At 47.8% G+C, this 16,632-nt stretch overlaps 1 protein-coding gene across 3 annotated transcripts in view; it reads right to left on the bottom strand.

The window, feature by feature from the left end:
- NCKAP5L (NCK-associated protein 5-like) overlaps nucleotides 1-15,922 on the bottom strand; it is a 35,291-nt gene extending 19,369 nt beyond the window's left edge. For all 3 annotated transcript variants that reach the window (XM_005877313.2, XM_005877314.2, XM_005877315.2), the window contains exon 1: nucleotides 15,790-15,922. The gene's annotated coding sequence lies outside the window, so the exon portion shown is untranslated. The remainder of the gene's footprint in view (nucleotides 1-15,789) is intronic.
- Nucleotides 15,923-16,632: the final 710 nt, after the last annotated feature.

Raw genomic sequence — 16,632 nt, 5'->3', positions numbered from 1 at the left:
TGGGAGGAGAGGGGACTCTGACACAGACACAATGGATTTATTTATAGGGCCACATGCCAGGGGCTCTGCAGCCAAGAAGACTAGGCCCCACTCCCAAAAGCCCAGTGGGGCTCAGCCCAGGCCAGCCAAGGGCACTGGAAAAGCCTCAGACCAAGGCAGCAGATTTAGTCTAGTCTCAACACTGCAATTTACTTGCTGTGTGACTTTAGGCAAATTACAGTCTCGCAGGGACAAGTTCCTTCATGCCAAGTGGAGGTTTTTCTAGAACAGTGGTTCTCAAAGTGTGGTCCAGGGACCCTGAAGCCCTTTCAAGGAGTCCACAGATTCAAAACTATTTTCATAATACTACCAAGACATTACTTGTCTCTTTTACTTTCTTTCTCTTATAATTATAGAGTAGCATTTTCCAGAGATCATGTGATATGTGATATCACAAAAGATTGAATACAGAAGCAGATATTGAGAATCCAGCTGCCTTCTATTAAGTCAGACATGACAGATTTGCAAAAATGAAAAACAATGACATTCTTTTTACTATTTATCTTTTGTTTTGGAAAAATATATAATTATTTTTATTAAACACATTAATTTTTAAGACTGTAGAGCAGCAATTTTCAACCAGTGTGCTGCAAGAATTTTTAAAACATTCAATATTTGACTATTATTTAGTCAGGGGCACTGACCTTTTTCCCCTTAAATTGTCAAATAAAAAAATGACAACAGCCAACAGAACAATACCCGTCTGGTGTGAATGAGTCAAAATTATACCTAATATTTTTGTTAAATCAGCAAAAACATTTTTTGGTGTGCTGCAGAATTTTAGTAATTAGTTTATGTGTGGCATGAGATAAAAAAGGTTGAAAATCGCTGGTGTAGAGGGATCCTCAGGCCAAATAGTTTGAGAATCACTTTTCTAGGAGTGTTGTCCAGTTTGTGATGATGAAAATATTTATTTTGTGCTGTACAATATGGCAGCCCCTAATCACATGTGGCTAGTCCAAATGAGGAACTGAATTTTATTTATCGATTTAAAATTTTTTTATTGGTTTTTAAAGAGAGAGGGGGAGAGAAGAGAGAGAGGGAAATATTGATTGGCTGCCTCCCGCACCCCAACAAGGAATCGAACCCACAACCTAGGCATAAGCCCTGACCTGGAATGAAACAGCCACTTCTGGTGTATGGGATAATGTTCCAACCAATTGAGCCACATCAGCCAGGGCAGTACTGGATTTTATGTTATAGCCACATGCAGTCAGTGGCTGCTGTGCTAACAGTGCAGTTCTATAAGATCCCTGGAATCTAGAAGATTCCTTGACTTTAGCATTCTAGGTTAATGCTTCTTTCCACAGACTGTAGAGGTTGGGGGGGGGGGGGGGGGGGGGGGGGGGGGGGTTTGGAAGAAACAGGAACTGATATGTACTCCTGTCCCCAGACTTCTACTCACACTATTTCTCACTCTCAGTCACCAAAGGAAAGCCATCTCAACCACATGGTCAGTCCTGCCTGGCACTCCTACCAAGGCTTACTGTTGGAGAGGCTCTCATTCTGACACGACTCCTTCACACCCTCTCCTCAAACGTCTGGCCTGTCACCTCTTGTTTCTCCAAAGGATGAAAGCCAGCAGAGGGAAAACCCCTCAAATCTCTTGCCACCACCCTCCCAGGGTCACCAGAATCTCTGCATCGCCTCCTGTTACAGCAGAGGAGCTGCCCTCTTCCCAGGCAAACAGTCCTGCCCCAGCCCCTTCAGTGTCTCCCTCCTGAAGGGATCTTCCCCATCCACCTGTCACACCTGTCAGGTGTCTTCCATTTTTCTTTTTTTATAATAGCATACTTTATTCATTTAACATTATCTTAAAGATCATTTCATGTTAACACATACTAGTACATATATCTCATCTTAAAAATAATGTTCCCCTGAGGGATTCCAAAAGGGCAGTGGAGTAAGTAGAGCTATACTGACATTCTCCCAGGACCAAAGTAGAATTACAACTAAAATACAGAAGAACCCCCCTGAAAAATCAACTGAAGACTAGCTGGAGAGAACCCTGATAACGGAGGATGGAAGTGGAGACCACACAGAGACTGGTAGGAGGTGCAGAGGTGTGAAAGGGATGGCCGGCTCCCACAGACAGCAGCTGAAGACTCGGAAGGATAGCTCAGCCGTGGGGGGGTGGGGGTGGGGGTGCCCACTGAGAACGCTGGGGTCTAAACCCCAAGCTGGGCTCCCCAGAGCACCAGAGCTGAGAAAGGTGCCCACATAACATCTGTCTGCCAATCAGAGACGGCTGGAAAGGCAGGCACCCTCTTAAAGGGCCAACACACAAAATTGCATGTGCAGCCACTCACCTTGGGCTCCAACAGAGGCAGGGCAGAGTGGACTGGAGCTGTGTGAGGAGAGTCCAGGGTTGGGGGCTATGGGGTTGGTGCTTGGAGGGCAGCCACCTCGGTTTCCTGTGCTGAGTCATTTCCTCACACTGCGGAGGAGATATTTCTCCACAGACCTTTGCTACCCAGGCTTTTGCCTAGGGAGAAGGCAGTTTCCCCATCCTGTCAGAAAGACTTCTGGCCCCATCTGGGGCTAATCAGGGCTGATAACAATCAGACTGAAGGCAGAGGAAGATCAATGGAGGCTTTGAGTCTCTGCCTGATCTCCCCCTGGGCCCGGGGCTAGGAAAAGAAGACCCTGGTGCACATCTTAGTACTTTCCAAAGGCACCCAGCCCCAGCAGAGGGAGCCACAAGCTATGGATTACTGATAGCTCCAAACTGTACTCAGGACCAGTCACAAACAGCATCTGACGTCCTGCCCTAGAGACTGGAAGTCATAGCAGATCTACTTAGTACACAGACACAGACAAAAACCCAGATTACCAAAATGGGGAGACAAAAAAACAAGCCTGCCCTGACCGGTTTGGCTCAGTGGATAGAGAGTCGGCCTGTGGACTCAAGGGTCCCAGGTTCGATTCCGGTCAAGGGCATGTACCTTGGTTGCAGGCACATCCCCAGTGGGGAGTGTGCAGGAGGCAGCTGATCGATGTTTCTCTCTCATCGATGTTTCTGACTCTATCCCTCTCCCTTCCTCTCTGTAAAAAATCAATAAAATATATTTTAAAAAACAAAACAAAAAAACAACAAGCCTGAAATGAAAGAACAAGAGAATTCTCCAAACCCTAACCGGTTTGGCTCAGTGGATAGAGCATCGGCCTGCGGACACAAGAGTCCCAGGTTCGATTCCGGTCAAGGGCATGTACCTTGGTTGCGGGCACATACCCAGTAGGGAGTGTGCAGGAAGCAGCTGAATCGATGTTTCTCTCTCATCGATGTTTCTAACTCTCTATCCCTCTCCCTTCCTCTCTGTAAAAAATCAATAAAATATATTTTTTTAAAAAGGGAGAATTCTCCAGAAGAAGAGCTAAATGAAATGAAGACATAAAATTTATCAGACATAGAGTTCAGAATAATGATGGCAAAGATGCTCAACAGCACGAGAAAAGATATAGTAACTATGAAGAATGACACAGAACTAGTAAAGAACACAGTGGAAAGAATACACAGATTAGGAGAAGCCGAGGACTGGATCAGTGAATTAGAAGACAGGATAGAAAAAAATCACTTAATCAGAGAACAAAACAAAAAGCAAAAAGCAAGAGGATAGCTTAAGGGAGTGTGGAACAACATGAAACATAACAATATTCACATAATAGAAATGCCAGAAGGGGAAGAAAGTGAGCAAGGGATAGAAATGCATTTGAAGAAATAATGGTGAAGGAAAAGGTCACACAAGTTCAGGAGGCACAGAGAGTCCCAAGCAAGAAGAACCCAAAGAGGTCCATGCCCAGACACATCATAATTAAAATGCCAAAAGTTAAAGATAAAGAGAGAATCTTAAAGGCAGCAGAGAAAAGCGATTTGTTACCTACAAAAGAGCTCCCAAAAGGCTATCAGCTGATTTCTCATCAGAAACACTACAGGCCAGGTGGGAATGGCATAAAATATTCAAGGTAATAAAAAGCAAGGATCTGAAACCAAGATTACTATATCCAGCAAGACTATCATTCAAAATAGATGGTGAAATAAAGAGCTTCCCAGAGAAAAAGGGATAAAGGAGTTTATCACCACCAAACCAGCACTGCAAGAAATGCTAAAGGGAAGAGAAGAAATATATATAGAGAGAAACATAGGCATAAAGAATAAAAATGACAATAAATAAGTACCTATCAATAATAACCTTAAATATAAATAGATTAAACACTATGATCAAAAGACATGGGGTAGCTGAATGGATTAAAACAAACAAACAAACATGACCCCATTATATGATGTCTACAAGAAAACCACCTCAGAACAAAAGACACACAGGATGAGAGTGAAAGGATGGAAAAATATTTTCCATGCAAATAGAATAATAATAATTAAAAAAGCTGGAGTAACAATAGACTTCAAAATGAAGGCCGTAACAAGAGATAATAAAGGTCACTATATAATACTAAAGGAATCGATCCAACAAGAGGATATAACCCTGGTAAACATATATGCACCCAATATAGGAACACCTAAATATATAAAAAAAAACTTCTAGGGCAGCGGTTGCCAACCTTTCAGACCTCACGGACCACCAATGGTCTGCGGACCACCAGTTGGTGACTGCTGCTCCAAAGGTTTCCTTAAACCAGCAGTCACCAACCTTTTGGACCTCATGGACCACAAGTGGTCTGCGGACCACCAGTCGGCGACCACTGTTCTAGAGGACTTTCATGGGACACAGCGAAAGCAGTGCTGAGAAGGAAGTTCATAGCACTTATAGGCCTACCACAAAAAAACAAGAAAAATTAATAATGAACTATTTAACCTTACAATTTAAAGAATTAGAAAAAGAACAACAAGAAAAGCCCAGAGTAAGTAGAAGGAAGGAAATAATAAAGATTAGAGCAGAAATAAATGACACAGAGGCTTAAAAAAACAATGAAACCAAGAGCTGATTCTTTGAAAAGATAAACAAGATTGATGAACTGTTAGCCAGACTCATCAAGAAACAAAGGGAGAGGACCCAAATAAATAAAATCAGAAACAAAAGAGGTGAAGTAACAACTGATACAACAGAAATACAAAGGATTATAAGAAAATACTATGAACAACTATATGCCAACAAACTGGACAATGTGGAGGAAATGGACAAATTCCTAAAAACATATAATCTCCCAAAATTGAATCAGGAAGAATCAGAAAACCTAAATAGGCCAATAACAACTGATGAAATAGAAGCAGTAATCAAAAAACTCCCAGCAAACAAATTCCCTGGTCTAGACAGCTTCACAGGAGAGTTTTACCAAATCTTCAAAGAAATAACACCTATCCTCCTCAAACTACTCCAAAAAATCCAAGAGGAAAGAACACTTTCAAGCTCTTTTTATGAGGCCAGCATTATCCTAGTTCCAAAACCAGATAAAGACACTACAAATAAAGAGGACTACAGGCCAATATTCCTGATGAACATAGATGCTAAAATCCTCAACAAAATATTAACAAAAATCACATGACATATTAATAGATGCAGAAAAAGCATTCAACAAAATTCAACACCCATTTTGATAAAAACTCTCAGCAAAGTGGGAATAGAGGGAGCATATCTCAACATAATAAAGGCCATATATGACAAACCTACAGAGAACATCATACTCAATAGGCAAAAACTAAAACCATTTTCCCAAAGAACAGGAATGAGATAGGGATGTCCACTTTCACCAGTCTTCTTCAACATAGTACTGGAAGTCCTAGTCACAGCGATCAGACAAGAAGTAGAAATAAAAGGCACCTAAATGGGAAAGGAGGAAGTAAAATTCTCATTATTTACAGACTAGAGGCCCGGTGCATGAAAATTCATGCACTGGAGGGGGGGTCCTTCAGCCTGGCCTTCCCCCTCTCACAGTCGGGGTGACCTCAGGGGCGGGAGGCAACCTGGAGATCAGGGGAAGGCGACACTCCCATTACACCTCTGCTGCTGCCACTGCTGGCAGCGCAAGCCTTGGCCGGCCCTGGTTACCTAAGCCTCGGCGGCCTTGGGTGGCTGGGCAGCCGCCATCCAAGGCTTGCCTGTGCCTGGGGCCGGCCCTGGGGGACTGAGGGGACTGCGGGACTCCGGAGGCAGGTGCGCGGCTGAGGGGATTGGGTGCTGCCATCTTTGAGGGCGTGACAGTCAATTAGCATATTCCCGCCTTATTGGCTGCGGGTACCATCTTTGCAATGGTGTGAGGGTCAATTAGCATATTCCTGCCTTATTGGCTGCGGGTGCCATCTTTGCAATGGTGTGAGGGTCAATTAGCATATTCCCTCTTTATTAGATAGGATGACATGATATTGTACATAGAAAATCTAGATTCCACCAAAAAAACTACCAGAGTTAATAAAGGAATTCAGTAATGCAGCAGGATACAAAACACCCAGAAATTGATGGCTTTTTTATGCACCAATAATGAATTCTCAGAAAGAGAAACTAAACAAACAATCCCATTTACCACTGCAACAAAAAATTAAGATACCTAGGAATAAACTTAACCGAAGAGATAAAAGAATTGTACTTGGAAAACTACAGGACATTGAAAAAAGAGATAGAGGAAGATATAAACAAGTAGAAGAATATATTGTGTTCATGGATAGGTAGAATTGACATCATTAAAATGTCCATACTACCCAAAGCACTCTACAGATTCAATGCAATCCCTATTAAAATACCAATGGCATAGTTCACAGACTTAGAACAAATACTCTAAAAATTTATATGGAACCAAAAAAGACCCCAAATAGTTGCAGCAATCTTGAGAAAGAAGAACAAAGTTGGAGGAATCACACAACCAGATGTCAAGTTATACTACAAAGCTACTGTAATCAAAACACCCTGGTATTGGCATAAGAACAGGCATATAGATCAGTGGAACAGAATAGAGACCCCAGAAATCAATGCTAGACATTATACTCAATTAATATTTGACAAAGGAGGCAAGGACATACAGTGGATTCAAAACAGTCTCTTCAATAAGTGGTGCTAGGAAAATTGGACAGATATATGCAAAAATAATGAAACTAGACCACCAACTTACACCATACAGAAGAATAAACTCAAAATGAATAAAAGACTTAAATGTAAGTTGTGAAACCATAAAAACCCTGGAAGAAACCATAGGCAGCAAAATCTCAGACATCTCTCGTAGCATTATGTTTACGGATACTTCTCCTAGGGCAAAGGAAACTAAGGAGAAAAGAAACAAATGGGACTACATCAAAATAAAAAGTTTCTGCACAGCAAAAGAAAACATCAACAAAATGAAAAGGGAGGGCCCTGTATGGGAGGATATATTTGGCAATGATACATCTGATAAAGGGTTAATATCCAAAATATATAAGGAACTCATACAACTTAGCCTGGTTGGCATGGCTCAGTGGTTGAGTGTCAACCCACAAACCAAGAGGTCATGGTTCCATCCTGGAAAGGGCACATGCCCTGGTTGTGGGCTCAATCCCCAGTGGGGGGGCATGCAGGAGGCAGCCGATCAATGATTCTCTCTCCTCACTGATGTTTCTATCTTCCTCTCCCTTCCTCTCTGAAATCAATAAAAATATATTTAAAAAAATAACACAACAATGAGGTATCACCTCACACCATCAACAAATGACAAGTGCTGGCAAGGATGTGGAGAAAAGGGAACCTTAGTACACTGCTGCTGGGAATGCAGACTGGCAGCCACTATGGAAAACAGTATGGAGAGCTTTCTCAAAAATTAAATAAAAACGGCCATTTGACCCAGTGATCCCACTTCTAGGAATATATCCTAAGAGGCCCCCCAAAAAACAATCAGAAAGAATGTATGCACCCCTATGTTCATAGCAGCACAATTTACAATAGCTAAGATCTGGAAATAGCCCAAGTGCCCATGAGGAGAAGAGTGGATAAAAAAGTAGTTGTGGTACATTTACACCATGGAATACTATGCACCCTTTGAGACAGCATGGAGGGACCGGGAGAATACTATGCTAAGTGAAATAAGCCAGTCAGAGAAAGGCAAGTATCACATGATCATACTCATATGTGGAATCTAATCAACAAAATAAACTGATGAACAAAATAGATCCAGAGACATAGAAGCATGGAACAGACTGTGGAATCTCAGAGGGAAGGTGGGGGTGGGTGGGAAGAGATCTCTTTCTTCAAAGGGAACAGGCTGTGGCTGGCTCAGCACCGCTGTGTCTAGGGAGCTCCAGGGCTGACTTAGTGGCACCATCTGGCCAGAGCCCAGAGGTGACCTCCTCAGCTGCTAGCTCTGCTCTGGGAGGAGAAAGTAGCTCTAGTTCGCCCACAAGCCTCCACTGGCTCTGCTCTTGTTTGTGCCCACAAACGGGAACAGGCTTCCTGGATTCCAGTTCTGGCTTGCTCATACTTGCTCATACTGCATGACCCCATGTGAAGCCTAGAAACCCTCTAGGACTCAGTTTTCCTATCTGTAAAATGGGGTGACCTCTCTGACTCCTCTCTCCTTACAGGGCATAGAAGAAAAGGATGAGATCATGTCTGGAGAGGAATTGTAGCTGAAAAGACAGGTTTCCTCGTGAGGGGTTGGGGGGTGCGAGTGAGGAACTCAGCTGGGCCTTAGGGAGAAGCCATTGGCTTTGATGTTGCCTTCCTCCTACAGGGCCTACAGGCTGCCCAGGAAAGCAGGGGTGGGGTTGTGGAGAGGAAGGGACAGCAAAGCCAAGAGCTTTAGCCTTCTTCTAGCGCCAGGGACAGGAAGTGAGGTGCTGTCTACAGAGGAAGTAAGAAGCAAACACCCCCCAACTTCCCCTCAGCCTACAGTGAAAAGGAAGGCTCCAACTTCAGGAGGCTGAAGTCCCAGGGCTGGGGAAAGAGAAAGCAGGAGTGGGGGTGGGAAGGAGGCATTATCATCACCATCTGGCGGAGAAGAGGGTTTTATGTCTTGGACACAATAAAACTCAAGGGGCAGAGAATCAGGGAGGAGAGAGAAGAGAAGCCACTGAAGTCCAAGTTGAGAAACCCAGCTTTCTGGGTCCATGGTATCACATCTACAGTCCTGGCCCCAGACTCCAGCCCTGCTCAACCCCACCCCTAAGATGGGCCAGGTCTGATTACTCACTCTTACAGTATATGTCCTTTCTTTGCAGCCTTTATCATAGATGTAACTCTGTGATTGTTTAATTATTTGATTAATGCGGGCTTTTTGATGACCATTGGACCCCCGGAGTCTAGCATAGCACCTATCACATAGTTAAAGGCTGGCTGAGTGAATGTGCTGACCACTGCTTGAGAATTCCTCAGAGGCTGGTTTTGGCCTAACCCTGGCATCTGAATCAAATTCAGTATCCGAAGATGAATGAACACTACTCATGGCCTGGGGTCGACGGGGAGACCCTCGGGTGAGTGGTAAAGGTCGGAAGCTGACACAGGCGCCAGGAAAAATCTATGCACACCTAGATATTGCCAACAGGTAAGGCGACAGAAGAAGATATATCTTTTGGGTAAGGGGGAAAAAGGATACATGTTTGTATTTGTTTTTGTGTAAAGATACTCTTGAGGGATGTAAGAAACTAATAAGTGATTCTCTTATTATTATGGAGGGAGAAGGGAGTGGAGATGGGAGCAAGATTTCTCAATGTGTGGCTTTTTTTCAATTTGATTTTTAGACTGGGTTAAAAAAAAATCTAGTGAACCTTAGCTGGTTTGGCTCAGTGGATAGAGCGTCGGCCTGTGGACTGAAGGGTTCTGGGTTCGATTCCAGTCAAGGACACATGCCTGGGTTGTGGGCTCGATCCCCAGTAGGGGGCGTGCAGGAGGCAGCCGATCAATGATTCTCTCTCATCACTGATGTTTCTATCTCTCTCTCCCTCTCCCGTTCTCTCTGAAATCAATATAAATACATTTTTTTAAAAAATCTAGTGAAAAAATAAAGTATAAAACTTTAAAAAATGTAAGAAGGGCCCTGGCCAGTGTGGCTCAGTTGGTTGAGCATCATCCCATGCACAGAGAGGTCGCTGGTTCAATTCCTGGTCAGGGCACATGCCTGGGTTTCAGGCTCAATCCCTAGTAGGGGGTGTGCAGGAGGCAGCCAATGGATGGTTCTTTCTCATCAACCATTGATGTTTCTCTCTCCCTCTGCCTTCCTCTATCCTTCTAAAATCAATAAAAGCATACTAAAAAAAAATTTTTAAAAATGTTAGAAGGAATAACCACATGACCAAGTGATTCCTAAAGCCCCTCCCAGCTGGGGCCGTCTACTCTCACTTCCCCTATTAGAAAGTACGAACCAAGCCCCTGAAACAGGAGGGGTGAGGAGATCTGGCCAATTGAGTAGGGGATTCTGGCCAAGGGATGCCAGTGTTTCCACTCCCTTTCTTCCCAGAAATCGCTCCTTGGGCTAGGGGAGAGGCCCTCCCACCCCCAGACTGTGGTGTGGGGTGGTAACACCAAATTATTCACAAGCTGATCAGGGCCACTTCAGCCTGGATAAGAGTTCATCGTAGATTCTTGGGAAGGGGGCTAATAGGGTCTGGCCATGGTCAGAGGCAGAGGTGGGAGGCTGGGCAAGGTGAGAGTTTGGGGCAGGTAGGGATAGAGTGGGGTAAGTGACTCCTGGACAGGCCTAGGGCTGTTGCGGGCAGGTTCTGAGGGTGTCTCAACAGATCCTCACACAAAAGGGCCAATTACAGCCCCCACATCAAGCCAGCTGGGGGGTGAAGTGAATCAGCCTCTGGGAACCACAGTTGCTGAGAAGCCCAGAGCCACGCCCCAGAAGTTCCAGGGACCCTCACAGTCCTGTCTAGGAAAAGCCTCATTATTCCTCTATCCAGAGGGTCTTCAGGGAGGGACAATTTGAGAACTGCAGACCAATGCCCCAAGCAGCACCCAATACCCAAACCCTGCAGGCACAGCATGAGCAGCAGAATGGGGTGTCTCTCCTTTAAAATTAGCTATACTTGCCCTAGCCGGTTTGGCTCAGTGGATAGAGCATCAGCCTGCGGACTGAAGGGTCCCAGGTTTGATTCCGGTCAAGGGCATGTACCTTGGTTGTGGGCACATACCCAGTAGGGAGTGTGCAGGAGGCAGCTGATCGATGTTTCTCTCTCATTGATGTTTCTGACTCTATCCCTCTCCCTTTCTCTCTGTAAAAAAATCAATCAAATATATTAAAAAATAAAATAAAATAAAATTAGCTATACTTTAAAAAAAAAAAAAGCTTACTGAGGACTGAAGAATTCCCAGAGCTCAAGGACCAGCATAAGGTTCAGGGAGCTGTGCCTGATTGGGCTCTTCTCAGTGGCTGCTGGATTTTTAGAAATCAGTAATAACAGCAATGATAATTCACCTTAATAACAGCCTGGCCTCCTCAGGACTCTTTCATCTTGTAACTCCCAGAGCTGGGAAAACGGTAATTATCGAGCAGGTGCCACACCCCAATGATGATGTGTTATTAATCCATCAGCACAGGCTGGGAAACTGAGGCTCAGGGAGAAGGATTTCCCCTCAAACAGAGCTAAGGATGCAAGTGCCAAGGCCACTGGGCAGTGAAGAAACGAAGGTGCCAGCTCCATATCTGTTGTGTTTTGAGGGGATACTGAAGATAAGGGCACTCCTTCCAGAGTCAGCCAGATCTGGGTTTGAGGAGGTGAGGAAAGACCCCAGATGTGTGTCCCAAGCCCCTCCCCAGGTGAAGCAGGGCTTGGTGGTAGCCCCGTCTGGGAACCAGGGCCTCTGATCTTGAGTGCATACACCCACCCACTCTCCCCAAGTTCTGCAAAGCAGCCTGACAGCTGCTTGGAGCATCTCCTCCATCTCTGCAACTCGAGCAGAAACCACAGGGTAAGTGGGGGCTTAGCCCTCCAAATAACCGCATGCCACAGGTACAGTCCATAAGTGGGAGCAGGGCGCATCCTGAAGCTGGGTAGGCGGATCAGACCAAGAACCCATCAGAAGTGGGAAGACTGCTTCTTGGGAACCAAAGCCCATATCCCCAGCCCCCTTCCGTTTTGGCACTGATTTTACAATGAGATCCTTCCTATAGCAAGGTCTGTTTGGGCTGATCATGTTGCAGAAAACTGCAGAGGAGGCCCAGCTGGCCTGTGCCCTCCAAGAGAGCAGGGAAGGGTGGGCAAAGAGTCATAGAACACCGAAGACCTTTTCCCAGGGTGGCCACAGAGGGAAGCAGCAGGGACTCAAATGAGAAGGTAAGGATAAAGACATTGCCTGTAAAGGTCTATCCACAGTCTATATGTGCCTGGTCCTGCGAGAGATGCTAGGGAGAGATGCTAGGAACATATGTAACTCAGCTCCGATGCTAGGAACAGATGCAACTCAGCTCCGGAGAAACCATAGGGCCAAGCCAGGTAGCAACCAATGACCTTGTCCTCTAACCTTCCAGGGCAGAGCCAGGGGAAAAGTATTAAGCGTGATGCTGGGAGGGATTTAAAGTTGTTTACTTCCACATATTAGACAGCTGACCAGAGCCCTTGGAAGTTTCCTGAAATAATACCCTGCCCCTCCTAGGTCCCAGCTCTCTATAATCTCATCTTCAAGAACTACCTTCTCTGCTTTAAATTCAGCCAGGCCTCCTCATGCACAAGAAACTAAGGCAGAATGGTACCATGGAAAACACTTGACCAGAGTCAGGAGCCCTGCCTGATACGCATCACTGTATGAATCACTTTTCCCTCTGGACTTCAGTTTCCCCATTTTTAACACGAGGGCATTAACACTGTCTCTAGGATTCCTTCCTGTCTATGATTCTATGTTGCTTTGATGTAGTGGCACATTTCAGGTTACTTTACATAAATTTGCATGTTCAATCAGAAATCCCAAACTTTGAGTGTAGAAAATCCAATCAGTCCTTTAGTGCAGCGAGGCTGGGGCTGGAGGAGCCTGCCAGGTTCGGGTGAGGACTGTTACAGCAGACAGTGGTGGTGGTGAACTGGGGGAGGAGCCAGGGGAAACAGGGCCAGGAAGCAGCACTTGTTCTGAGAGACGCAGTTCTGGTGACCCATGGCTGGTGGGGCCCAGGACCCTTCAGCTACTAAATCAGGGTCCTTTCTCTTCCTGCTTCTGAAGAGGTCTCTAGCTTGCCAGCGTCAGCCACACCCCAGAGGGAACAGCAGCCTCTGCCTAGCAACAGCTGCATCCTTCACTCTGACAGGGACTCCGCCATCACCCACTTTCTGGGAAACTGACCTCCCTGGGAGCTTCAGTTCTCCCTTCCAGGGGCTCCTAGCAGTGAGAAAGGCTTCCTTGGGGGTCTAACTAAACACCCCCTGCTGCAGTTTCACTCCCATGGGAAGCAGGGCCCGAGGGGGTTAGCAGAGGGGAGGACAATATTGGCAGGAGAATCTGCCGGCATCCAACCAACCCATGGCCTCTCTAACTCTCCGACATCCCACTCAGCACCTGGGAGAGCAAGGATGAAAACAAACAAGGAAAAAGCAAAGGCCTTTGGCTCTTGGGCTACAGAGCAAGTCCCAACCTGGGAAGCCCGACTCCTGAGAAAGCCTTCAACCCAGAGGGAAGGAGGCTGGGAAAAGTGGGCTGGCATGGCAGGGCCTGGGAGGCTGGCTGGGCTGGGTGCGGGCAGCAGGGGAGAGTCCTTAGCCCCTTGCCTGGGAGTTGGGGGTGTGAGTGCAGAGGTGAGGTGAGTAGGGAGTGGAATGGGCAACAACAGTGGGCCCTCCTTGTCTTCTTCCCATAAGAGGGCAGATGAGTGTGCTGTGCTCTGGCCCAGATCCTAAAACAAGTCCCAACAACTGAGATGCAAACTGTCTCCTGGGAATCTGCTTACTTTGCTGGCCTTTGGCGGCCTCCTCCTTTCTCAACCCCTCCCCATAGGCCCAACTCAAAGGCTGGCCCGCCAGGATGTCTCACCAGAGGCCTTGATGGGTGGGCCAAACCCCAGCAGCAGTTCATAGCCCAAGACACCAGGGGTGAGAAGGACAAGGACTACTCTTAAGTAGGATAAGGTCGTCTACTCCTCTCCTCCCAAGGTTCTAATCCCAAGTAATCATGAGATTTAGAACATCACCTAACACCTACCTCTCCAAACTGGGCCACCCTACCAGAGGACCTTTCTCCCCTCCGGAATCACTCATCAGTGGAACCACACGGTACCACAAGTGGAAGGGACTGTTAGAGCCTTCCAGCCCAACTGCTGAATTTTATAGATGGGGTAAACTGGCCCAGGAGACAAACTGTCTTGGCCAAGGTCATACAGCAGGCTAAGTGCAGGGACCAAAACTTCTGACCCAGTCCACAGCGACAACAGCTTGGTCCTCATGTATATTGGTTTTCACCTGCCTATTGTGGAAGACCCTTGTTCCCTGCAGCTCAGGCCACGAAACATGATGGAGGGCCCATGCCACCTCATGCATGAGGGCTGATGCCACCTAAGACACAGATCATAGACTTTGAAAACAAAGTTGAACTTTGTGGGAATCTCCCGAGAGAGGAATATTTGTGTCCCTCTGAGGTAGGAAGCACAATAACCCAGGTTGTTCTTAGGGAGACAAAGGGGCCAATATGAACATGAATTTTGTGTCGCCCTTTTTGCCAGACAAGGGGTCTCAGAGCCAGCTGGCATGTCTTGCAAGAGGGTCTGCAACAGGCAACTGGGATAGATCCATCATCCCCACAAGTACTAACCACAGAATGGCTGGACACTGACCCCCTCTTTAGTGTCCCTCAGGACTATCTCTGTCCCAGGCGTATGTTTCCAACCATGACCTCTGGCAGACAATTGTGCTTAGGCAGGAAGACCTCTGGGAGACAGAACAGGAATAAGAGGAATTGCCTTTATAGCCGGGGAGGGAATTCATCAGCCCAAGACCCCTGGGTCCTTAGAAAGGCGGGCATCAAAAAGTAGCAGCTGAACAGGCTGGGTGGATAGCGCTGACACACCTGGACAACTAGGCCTGTGGGAGGTTCGGTGCCCCTGTGCCCTTGGGACATTGCCAGGGCTGCATCCTTATCCTGGGTCCACCTGGGATAAGGATAAGGAGATTCCTTAAGGGGGGCTGAGGTTCGGACAACCGCCTTCCCGGTCGGGCTAGGCCAGGGGAGTGTCGGGCGTTCTCGGCATTCTTCTGACACCGCAGCCAGGACCCAGAGTCTTTTCTGCAGGCGCTGCCCTGGCCCCATTCCCTGCCCAGCCCTCTCCCTCCCTCGGCCTCTCTTTAGTGTTCAGCCCATCGGGCTGCCCTCCTCCGATCTGCCTCCCCTCGAAGCCACGAAGGGTCGGTCCCCGAGGCCCTGATCTCTCCGCCTCTCCCCGCTCCTCCACGCCCTGCCGCCCCAGGCCACAGGAACTGCGAAGTGTACAGAGGAGCCCGCGGCTCGTCTCGCGCCTGCGCTTTGGGAAGAGCCTCCCCCGCCGCAACCACCGGGCACCGCTAAGCGGCACCCGGACGGTGGGATGCGGGTGGGTGGGGTGCGCAGCTGGGACAAGGTCAGTGCTTTCAAAGAAGGAGGGAGACCGCCCCCGGAACATCCCCCTCTTCCGAAAGTTTCCCTTCCGGGGCCACGGAGTGTGCTGAAGGGGGTGGGGTGGGGGTGGACAGAGTCCCAACCCGACCCCTGGGGAGAGTGCGGCGGGAGGGAGAGGCAGACAGCGAGGTCCGGGCTGGAAGCCGCGCTGCCCGCTCTGAACCAAGGCTGCCGCGAGCGCCTTATCCTTCATGCCTCTCACCCTCAGCCCGTGGCTTACAGACCCCACCACCCGCCGCCTTTAAGTCCCAAGGAGGCCAGAACTCACCGAAATCAGGTGTTGAGCTGGACCAGGGCAGGCCGGATACGCCGGGTCCATGGCCAAGGCTCGGGGGCGAGGGGCTGAGAAGGGGGGTTGCTGGGTCCGCCTCTTGATGTCAAGGCTTTAAAGGGGCTAGGGAACTCCGCCCCTCTCACAGATCCCGCCTCCCGCCTCCCGCGCAGCCAATCCGCGCTCACCCTGGGTGCACGCCCCTCCCAGCTCCTCCAGATGTTCCCAGGACAAGAGCTAAGTCTGCCCCGGCGGCGCGCGCCGCTTCCGCCCGGGAGGGAAGGACTGCCCCTCCCCCGCTGTACAGAAACACTTTCCCGGGGCCGGGCCGGGTGGGCCTGGTAAAACCTCCTCTGTGCGGGGACAAGGGACGCCAGGCTGGGTCGAACAGGGGTGAAATAGGGGAGCATCTATAGCACAGAAAACTAAGTGGGTGCGCGCGGACCCACAGACATGCGCGTCTGCTTCCGTGGGGCTGGGCGTGCACGTGTATATGTGGTTGTGAGCGTTGGGGTTTGTAATTTGCCTTCCTGCATACGTGTTAGGAGTAAATCTAAGGGAAGAGGCTTGACTGCCTCCTTGGCCTTAAATACTCCCGCCTCTCTTTTCTTCCTTCGGGATGGGGTCCTCCCAGTAATAAGGAAAATTGACTCCACTCCTCTCAGAGCTTTGCTGGCCCGTTTCCTCACTGGTTTAGGAGGGAAGGCTGAGCAGAAAAAGCATAAAACCTTGTTCTCAGCCACTTGCTATCTCAGTGGGGATGAGTCCCTTCCCTATTGAACTAACTAACCTTGAGCTTAAAAGAGGAAAAGCAAACAGTTCACTTTGGCTCTTGACCTC

This window comes from Myotis brandtii, unplaced genomic scaffold (assembly GCF_000412655.1).
Source record: "Myotis brandtii unplaced genomic scaffold, ASM41265v1 scaffold517, whole genome shotgun sequence".
NCBI lineage: Eukaryota > Metazoa > Chordata > Mammalia > Chiroptera > Vespertilionidae > Myotis > Myotis brandtii.
Note: the sequence above shows the minus strand (reverse complement) of the source record. Positions and strands in the feature narration are given on the sequence as shown.